A 10,436-nucleotide genomic window follows, 5' to 3' on the forward strand; every position below is an offset into this window, starting at 1 on the left:
TAGGAAGTGTTTGCTGAACAGAAAAGCCTGGAGTGAAATCAGAAAGGAAAAGACATTTGGATTGGGAAAAAGTAAAGATTAAAAAACCTTTTGATTAAAGAAATGTTTTTCCACTGAAAGGTAAACAGATTGGGAAAAAGAACTGTGATAAACACAATGGAGAATTTCTCAACTTTAAATACAAGGAGATGATGTCGGTGGGTGAGAAGAGGGGCCAGAGCGAGAAAGAAAACTTAACAAACAGCAGATATTAACTAATGGGGAAAACATGCAGTTTTATGGGTAACCAGGGGAATGACCTGAAAATGGTAATTTTCCACTTTTGTCGAACCAGTGAAACAAACTGTTTTCTTCCCCTTGTAAGCGACCTTACCGACCACTGGCCCAGCACCTGGCGAGCTGGCATTTTTACGTGGTCTGGAGACGTGCTATAAGGAGACACAGAGGAAGTTGACGAAATCCGTCAAGCACCAGAGCAACTATTCTGTGCTTTCACTCAGGAATTCCAGGTCCAGCCCTCCGTGAACGGAGAAACGGGAACGTGGACGGGGTCTTACTGGTTGCGCAGTGGGGAGGGCGTGGGCCCGGCCTCTCTGGTGCCCCAGCCCTGCTGGGCCTGCACCTGCTGGTCTTTCCCACCCGCCGTGCTCCCGTCCCCACTTCACCCACACTGAGTGCAGGACTGAAGTGGGGCCCGTGCACGACGGACATGACTCACCAGGTGCGGAGGAAAAGCCATCTCACAGGCTGGCCCTGCTCAGGGTGACTTTCATGTACTGACTTACCGAGGCCCAGCTGTGTTTAAAGTCTTTATTTCATCCTTCTTAACCCCGTACTGCCGGCGCCTGGCTCAGCCCGAGTGTCAGATAAGGGACCTGCTAAGCGATCATCATGCCTGATGCTTGGCGGCAACTCGCCTGCTGCCCACAGTGCCGGGAGCCTTGGGGCTGGGCTGGGGAGTGGGTTTAAGGGGGAGCCCCAGGTGGCTGCCAGGAGCCCTGCCCGGGCAGCTGCATGATCGCCTTCATCCAAGGCATCCTTCCCTCTGATGTGTTCGCTTGCCCCTGGATTGCCCTTGGCACAGTGTTTCCAGCGTAGACAGACCCTGTTGGGAAGCTCCCAGTCACTCCTCATGGTGCATAAACCTGTGTGATCATGTTTTTAGGTCCAGACAGAGGGAGCTGTTAATTTCATGTGCAATTTAAGGGAGAGCTGTTTGCAGCCAAGTGAGACAGCCAGGACGATCTACCGCCTGGCCTGTGGGCGATCCGGGAAGTGGTTTTGTCTGTTTTCTTTTTTTAAACCGATGAGCCTTTTTCTTCCAGACATAGGAAGTGATGAGTGGCAGCTGACTACCTGTGTGTGGGAGAAGGGCCTTTGCGCTGGGAGCCCCAGAGAACTCCCTTGCAAACATATCAGGCTCTGATTTTCTTTGGCTGACAAGAAAGACCACAGAGGGAGGGAACCAAGAGGTGTCGATGCCTAGGGCATGGTGGCCGTGGATGTACCCCTTGTGCTCCGAGGAATTTGATCCACTCCTTAGGAACTGGGGGTTCATTCATTCCTTGCCCATTTGCCAATCTTTGGTTCCAGAGCTTTGACGCGTGTCTGAGGGTGGCCTCTCCCAGCCCACGTGCCCTGTGGAGGGTCCGCATAGCTCAGGTGCCCATGTGGGACGCTGCCTGGTCCAGCAGCACCTGTCTTTCTGGGACATGGACATGGCATGGGGGCGGGCCTGTGATCGGACCAGGCCGTGAGGGGGTTCAGCTTCCAGATGCCTGGGCCCGAAGCTCCTCCTGTCTGGCCCCTGGAAGTGATGCTTTAGGGAGCACAGAGCTCAGAGCTGAGAGAGAAAGCAGGTCCCAGGGACAGGGGTCACAGCAGGTAGAAGCTGGCCCAGGTCTGGGTTCTCAGAAGCACACCGAGTCAGCGGAAGCAGGCTGGGTTCCGGTTTCCAATCTCGTACTGCAGAAACAGGTGCAGGGCATGAGCAGTGAAGGAGTCCAGCACCTGCCCGGGGCCAGGCAGGGGGAGGCGGGTGAAGGAGCCCCGGGCTGGACCCGTTATCTAGGACGTCGTGGTCAGTCCCCAGGGAAGGCTGAGCGTTTCCGTGGAAAGATGCTCCTTCAGAGGCCTCGGTGGCGAGGGGTTCTTGCGGGTGGAGGACAAGCGTGCTGCTCCCCTCCCTCCCGGTACCAGCCGGTCTATGAGGGCGGGGACGGGTGCGTGGCAGGGAAGCCATGAGAAGAGAAGTGGAAGCTCAGCTTCCAAGCGGAAGGGTGTTTCCAGGTAAGGTTTCTGATGCATCTGCATTTTTTCAAAATCTGTTCCATCGGGAGAGGTTACAAAAAGAAAAATCTGGTTTTCTGGAACATCAGGGGTGGAAAAGACCCTGCTCCTCGCAGATGGGGACCGCCGGTCGTGAAGTCGATAATCCGAAGGCTAAGCGGAGTTTGAGAAAGTCCTAAACCAGACTCAGGAGCAAAACAAATGTGTTGTCCCAGCGGCACAGAGGAAAGCTTCGGCTGGAAGGGAGAACGAGCCGTCCGCGGCCTTACCAGGTCTCGCGGCCTCTCACCCGCGCCCGTGCACCGTATGCGGCGTCTTCTGAGCCAGCATCGCATCATCTGTTAAAGGAAAAGTGGACATTTCTCAGTGCAATTAACTGAGTAGGAGGCCACGGTGTTGCTGACTGCCGGGAGTGGGGTGGGATCCGACAGGCGGGCTAATTGATGCTGGGTGCACGTTGACCCGACAAGGGCATGAAAGAACCTGGCACCACATGCCCTCGCTTGGCTCCATGGGGCGGGGTTCTGTGAGCTCCTGCTGGACGTGGGTCCCAGCAGCCCCCCGGGGTCTAGATGCGGGTCCTCAGCGTCCCCCTTGGGTGAGCACGGCATCTCACCTGCACGTTCCCAGCCTCCTGCAGAGAACAGCTGGACGTCTCTGGAGGCTCCGTTATTTCCAGAACTGGGTGCCCAGGCAGCAGGGTCCCTGAGCACCTGGGCTGTACATTCTCTCAGACCGTGCCTCACCTGGCGTGTGGGTGAGTGAGGCCGGACCTCCCACCCCGTGGGAAGGGGGCTGCAGCCGCTGTGCCTTCTGCTGGCCGACCCACGCGGCCACAGGCCCCGTCTTGGCTCAAGACTGGCTTTCTCAGCCTACGAGCACTGGACAATTCTGGTTTAGGGTGTCTCTGCAGGATGCCCAGCATCGTCCTCGGTCTCTGCTCACTCCGTGCCAGTGGCAGCCCCTTCCCCAGTTGTGACAACCAAACACGCCTCCAGACATGGCCCAGGGTCACCTGGGGGCAGGTATTTCTTTGGCCAAGAACTGCAGCTCTAGATACAGGGCTGGTGTTGGTCCGGAAACTGGCCCCATCCACAAAAAGCAAGGAAAGCGTAGGTAGATGCCGGTAAAGAAGCGGGGGTGCTGCCTTGTGAGGCCCGGCGTGGGTGGCCGGGAGACGAGGAGGGCCTGCCCTGCCTGCAGAACCTTGAGTTTGCAGAGAGGCCTGGACTGAGCTTGGCCACTGTTCGGCCCACGTGGTCTCAGGGCCACACGCCCTGTTCAGGCTGAGTCCTTGGGAAGCTCCAGATGGGGGGTGGGGAGGGAGGCTGGGCAGCGCCGCCGCCCAGGGGCAGCGGAGGGGTGAGGGGCCTCCGTTTCCTGGGCCTCCGTTGCCCGGGGGTCAGCTGGCGGGCGATGGCTCTAGGGGACCCCCTCGCGACAGCCGACCAGGGAGGAACATGTTTGAGTCTCCTCGTGGGTGTCTGTCCTGCCAGGCAGGGGGCAGTCTGCTGGCTTCCTATGAGGGGATAGGTCCGAAAGTCGCATAAAAGTGGAATGCCCGTGGCATTTGGGGGAAAAAAGAGAATGTCCCAGTTGTGCCTGCAAGGGGAGGCATTGGGAGCACTTTGCTGGCGGGTTGGTTCCCAGCGAGCCTGAGGGGACGGGTGCTGCCCCTCGAGGGTGCTGCCCCGAAAGAGTCCCACCATCTGGGCTGCAGATGGTTTTATCTGGACCTCACGTGAGGGGCGAGGCGTGTATGCTTGGCTCTCTGCATCTGCGCAATGTCTTCAAAAACCAGCCCTGGACACCCTGAAGACAGTAAGAATACTAGCCCTGGTTCCATCGTCTGCCTTCGTGTGTGTCTCTCTCCATCAGGGTGAAGCTCCGGGACTTAGCGTGGAGATGACCGTGGTCCCCACAAGGGAAGCAGTCTTGTCCCTTGTTGGGATCCACCCAGATGTGCTATGGATGATTTAAAAACCTAAGTGTGTGGGGCGCCTGGGTGGCTCAGTGGGTTAAGCCGCTGCCTTCGGCTCAGGTCATGATCTCAGGGTCCTGGGATCGAGTCCCGCATTGGGCTCTCTGCTCAGCAGGGAGCCTGCTTCCCTCTCTCTCTCTCTCTGCCTGCCTCTCTATCTACTTGTGATCTCTCTCTGTCAAATAAATAAATAAATCTTTAAAAAAAAAAAAAAACTAAGTGTGTGAAAATTACTCGCATTCCCTTTGCCTTTGTCCCTAGGCTTATCTCTTGGAACTCATGTTGTATGTCTCCCAAGGAAGCCTGTCCCTCCAGTAGCTTTATTCCTGGGTGGCGAGTGGGCCGCTGGGTGCATGTTGGCAGGGTGGGAATGTGCTGTGTATGGGACCCGGCAGAGCCAGAGACATGCCTCCAGCCCGGGAAGATGGGGGTCTGTGATGATTGAGTTGGGGCACCTGCTTGGTGCCCAGCACCCAGCGAGGAGATTGTGAGTTCCGTAAGGCCCAGAAACGAGCCCAGCCTGTTTTCCTTTAGGTGATCAGTTACTAGTGTGCGTTTGGGATAGGGACGAAGGCCCCAGATGTTCACTGAATCACGTCGAGTTTACAGTGTGCAATGTTTCCTGTACTCACTCATGTACTCATGCAGCACACATCTGCTTGTCCTGTGCCTGCCCCTGGACGTGGGTGGGGGTTGGGGGATGAGCAGAAGCCCCCTCGTTGGCTACCGTCACTGGTCTCACTGCAGGTCCTGCTGACGGGTGCAGGCACGTGTTCAGGGCAGCAGGACACATGGACATTTCTCATGCTTCCCAAGTCGGATGGTTGGGCTGTTGCCGATTTCTTTCACCGCCGTGCCAGGAGGTAGGGCCAGATCACGCCATCAGTGTGTGTCACCCCGGCCGACTGACATCGCACCTGCCGTTCATCCATCGGCGGACTCTGGGTTCTTTCTGGGTCCTGGCTGTAGTGAACAGCGCCGCGGTGGACCTGGGAGTGTGGATGTCTTTGAGATCCCGATTTCCATTATTTTGGAGAAGTACTGGAAGTGGGATTGCTGGATGCTGTGGTCAGTGGTGGCCGCCGGCGGCTGGAGTGGGGAGCGGGGAGGTGCCGTCTGCGGGAGCGGAGCTGCGGTGGTGCAGGACGACTGTGTTCCAGGGCTCTGCCACCAGGCGCTGCAGTCGGCGCGGCTGTGCACCTGGAACTTGGTGGGAGAATAGGTCTCCTGCTGCGCGTTCTTTCTGCAGTTATAAAAAGCTGTTTTTGCAGTGCCTCGGGGTGGGCCGAGGTGAAGGCCGGGATGGATTGGGGCTCTGCGTGGCTGATTCGGCCACACCAGAGGGTTCCCAGGAGGGGCCTTGAGTGGGCTCCCGAGCCTCTCGGGGGCTGGGCGTGTGTGTCCTTCTGGCTCCTTGTTTGGTGCTGGTGTTGGCTCCATGGACACTCAGACAGTCATTCAGCATTTTCGAGCTTCTTCGCGTTAGACGTCGCTCTCACAGGGACTAACGTGGTGCTTCCTGTCCTGGGAGCTCGAAGCCCGGGGCCAGAAGAGCCCCCGCCCGTGAAGGGAGAACTTGAGCTTGGCGAGGGTACCATGAAGACCGCAGGGCTGGGATGGACAGGAGACAGGGTCAACCTGGAGGCTCTGGCCTCTTCCAGGGGCTGGGGCGGGGACACTTGGTAACTCCTCGAGTCAGACTGGGGGCGGGGTCCTGTGTGCATCCTGTGGGTGGAGGCCAGGGATGCTGGCCAACATCCTACAGTACCAGGATGCCTCAATACAGAATTATCCGCGCAACGTGTTCCTCGTGCAGAGCTTCAGAAAGCCCGGCTTTAGCTGAGTTCCAAAAGATGAATAGGAACCAAGTACACGAAGAGGGAAGCAAGTTTCCCATGCCAAGGTCCTGTGGTGGGGGGAACATGGCTGAACAGGAACTGGAAAAATGGCCATGTGGCTGGAGGGGTGGGCACCGTGCTTTGAGAAAGGGACATGTGGGTGGGAGACTTTGGGGAGTGGCCTCTGGTCTGGCCGGTGCGCTTGCCTTGTCTGCCCCCAGCTTCGTACTCACTGGTTCCTCCAAGGTCCCAGACACCAGCGTCCTCCATGAGGCAGTGTGACCTGGCTGGTTAAAAACTACAACTAGCCTCACTGCATATTCTCAGAGAGAGAGGTGTGGGGTGGGGGCGGGGTGGGGTGAGGGCTCTGTGGTCTCAACGGGGTTGATTGAGGTCGGAGATCTCTGACATTTATTTAACTCTGCAAATTACACCTGTTAGTGTCCTGGGAAACGAATCTAGTCTGCTCGACAACCTAGGGAACTGCAGCTTCCCTGGGGAGCACAGAGCGGAAGCATAGCTGATCCCGTGAATTCTGAAGGTGATCACTTTTTCACCAAAAACGCCACAGTCATCGCAGCCATTTTGTTTTTCTCTTTTTCCAGGTCTTCTAAAATGTAGGACTTTGAAATGCTGATGGTGCTAAGATTCTCTTAGCAGATTTAGAAATATGAACAGTTGTACGTGTGCATGTGTGTGTGCGTGCATGCATGTATGTGCATATGTGTGTGCATGTGCAGGCAAGTGTGTGTGTGTCGGTGTGCATGTGGTTGCACGTGTGCCTGTGGCTGTGTGTACACACACGTGTGCATACCTGTGTGTGCATCTGCACAGATAATTGCATACATGCACATATGCGTGCACATGCGTAGACGTGCATATGTACACGTCTGCATAAATGCGAATGTATGCACATGTGTGCAAGTGCACGTACCTACATTTGCATGCACATGTGTATGTATGCGCATGTAGGTGCATGTGGGCATGTGTGTGCGTGCATGTTGTGTGTTTGCATGTGTGTATGCAAGTGTGGTTGTGTGCATGTATGTTACTGCGTGTGCATACACGTGTGCATACATGTGAATGTGTGTGCGCATTTGCATGCATGTGTGTGTGTGTGCATGTGCATATATGTGTGCGAACGTGGGGATTTCTACCCAGAGCGAGTTGATCTGGGAGACGCTGTGTGACTTCCTGACTCTTGACCATGCTGCACGCTGACACCTCCACGCAGACCGTGTGGAGAACACAGGGCTCCTGGCTCTGTTGCGTCTGGCTATTGCCACGACTGGATGGTACAGCCACACACTGGTGTCCCTTGACAAAGGCTGGTCCACGTGAAATGTCACATGGTGACATGGTGTGCCCCTCAGGATGAGTCCTGGGGTTCATGATAGGCCCCCTCTTCCATACTTGGGACCCCGTCCTGTGTGTCCCTGCAGTAGGTGAGGCCCTGGTATGGGCTGAGGCAAGACGCAGCTGTGCACTGAGTAGCTTTGTTCCCAGAGTCCCACACCCCTTCCGGACGGGGGCGCGTGCCAGCCATGCAGTGTGGTGCCTTCCCCCCTGCCTCTCCTCAGGGTAGGGTTCCGGACAGAGCACTCACCCACAGAGCGAGACAGGAAAGCACGAGGAGGAGGCGGCCCAGCTGTGTTTCAAGTGCAGGGAGGAGGCTGGAGGCTGGAGGGAGGCTGGGGAGGTGAGACGTGAAGGCTGGGGAGGCGAGACGTGGAGGCTGGGGAGGCGAGACGTGGAGGCTTGTCTCCACGGAACATGCTCTTCCTGAGCACATACCTGGTGAGCTCCGTGTGCAGGGCAGGACGCAACATGAGTCAGTGTCGTCCCCTTGATGCGCTGGCCAGGCTGTCGGGAGGTCGGGTCACCTAGGTGCATCCCTCAGATACAGACACTGGGCCCCAGCGCGTGTGGGGTTGACCCATGAGGGCGAGAGGTGGGTTCAAGTCCACCTGGGGAGCCCCACGTGTCCACCCACACCTGCTGCCCAGCATGCCCCTCGCCTCCCAGCATCCGAATGTTAATAAAGGTTGGTAGAGGCAGGTGGGTGCCAGGAGTGGGCAGGGTTCCCCGCGACATTGAGCTGTCTGGGAATGGACCGGAATTGCCCAGGTGTCCTGCTGTCCACGTTGAGAATGATCCCTGGCATGATTCTGGGGTGCTGGGGAAAAGGCAGGGTCAGTCCCCCTCCTCGTCTTGGCCTCTGCTGGAACTCTCCAGCATTCCTGTGTCAGCCTGACATGATGAAGGTTTGGAGGCTCCTTGTGCAGGGATGGCCTCAAGTGCCCACGCCCTCCACATTTGCGGATTTGTGGGGAGAGACCTGTGCAGTGGGGTGAGTCTGAGCACCGGAACAGCAGTGCGTTGAACACAGAATACAGCAACACGCTGATTCTGATGTTTGGGTCCCGTTGACGCTGTTGTGTGTCCCGGGCCCAACAGCCCCTGTGCCCAGAGGCGGCGACTAGCTGAACCAGCCGGTGTGCACGTGGGTCGAGCCACCAGCTCCACCAGGCCATCTGAGCTCATTCTAGATTCCTGAATGGGGACCATGCGTCACATGGACTGTGGCTGTCCTGGGTCCTGGTCCCCAGCGAGGCTGTGGGGCAGACGAGTGGCCTGCCTGTGTAGGGGCCTGGTTAGCAAAAAGAAGTTACTTGAAAACCCCGGATATAGGGGCGGGCCAGGCCAGATAGCCCTATTCAGTCAGAGGGGTGTGCATATATTAACTGTGGTAGGTTGAAATCCGATTGGCCACCTGTGTGTGGGCCGGGCTCCACCACCACTATAAAAGATGGTCTGTGAGGCTGGAGTGGGAAGTTTTTTTTTTTTTTTTTTAGCAAGAGCAGCGGCGCCACCACAAGCGGCGCCGCCCTGGCCGGCGCCGCTGCCAGTGACGCCGCCCTGAGCCAGAGCATCAGCAGCAGCAACAGCAGCAGCGCCGCCGCAAGCAGCCACGCCACCTCGGGCAGCGCCGCCATCAGGAGCAGCCTCTCAGGAGCCAACGGTGCAGCCACACCGGGAGTGGGTCTGTGGTATGGTGAGGGTGAGGCAGGGAGCCTCCAGGAGGGACCCCAGCGACTGGGAGGCGGTGGTCCCCAGCAAGACTCGGGCACCTACCGGTCAGTTTGGTTTCTAATGCAGGTTGGTTTCTAATGCAGGTTGGTTTCTGATGCAGTTTGGTTTCTGATGCAGTTTGGTTTCTGATGCAGTTTGGTTTCTGATGCAGTTTGGTTTCTGATGCAGTTTGGTTTCTGATGCATGGCGCGAAATAAAACTTTGCTTGATTTTCGCTTTGTATCAGTCTCGTTCCTTTGATCACGGACCCTAACACCTGCCACATGAGTACCCAAGCCTCGTGACCTTTGGTATATGCAGACTACGTCTGCCATAGATCTTTGGGGCCTTTCAAAGAGGCTCATTGCAATTAATTCCTCTCTGTTGGGGAAATAGCGAACTCGAGACATGGAGGGAGAGGGAGGAGCTCACAGTGTGCCCCACCCCTAGCCAGGGCCTGCTTTCCTGAGGTCACGGGATGATGGTCGCTCTGCTGTCAGCACCTGGAGGGAGACCACAGAGGCATTTATAGCTGGAACCTGACCCAGCACGTGTTCCACTTACCTCTGTGGGAAAACCCGTTTGTCCTTGCCCACTGCCGCTTCCCTGGGACAATGTGCGAGATGCTGGACAGGCTTCAGGATAGCCAGATGTCCCCGGGCCTGCAGGTGCCAGTCCTGGAGGATGGTTTTGGAGGGATCATGGTGCCCTGAGGCTTGGGGGATCCGTGATGGAGGCTCTGTCTGTGCCGTAGGCCCGGGAGACCTTCCTGGAGGAGCTGGGATGCCACATTGGGACTGAGTGCATGGGCATCTCCAGGCTGCTCTAACACATCACTGTGTGTTGGGCGGCTTCAATGACAGATGTGGTCTGTCCTGCGACTCTGGAGGCTCTTCGACTCTGGGAAGTCAAGGTGTGGGCGGGGCTGTGCTCCCTCTGGAAGTCACGGGGGAGGGTCCTTCCTGCCTCTCCAGCTTCAGGGACAGCCAGAGGCCCTGGCGACCCCTTGGCCTGGTGACCTTCCCTTGGGCCCCCACATCCCTCAGCACGCGACCTCCTCCCCATGGCTGAGAGGACACTGCCTCCAGATTTCCCTCTTCTCACGGGGGCACCGCTCACTGGATTGGGGCCCACCCTAACCTGGCACGGCCCACCCTAACCTGGCGCGGCCCACCCTAACCTTGTGCGGCCCACCCTAACCTGGTGCGGCCTCCTCTTCATTCGGTCACATCCATAAGGACCGTATTGGCAGAGGA

This window comes from Meles meles, chromosome 16, assembly GCF_922984935.1.
Source record: "Meles meles chromosome 16, mMelMel3.1 paternal haplotype, whole genome shotgun sequence".
In the NCBI taxonomy this organism is placed as follows: Eukaryota; Metazoa; Chordata; class Mammalia; order Carnivora; family Mustelidae; genus Meles; species Meles meles.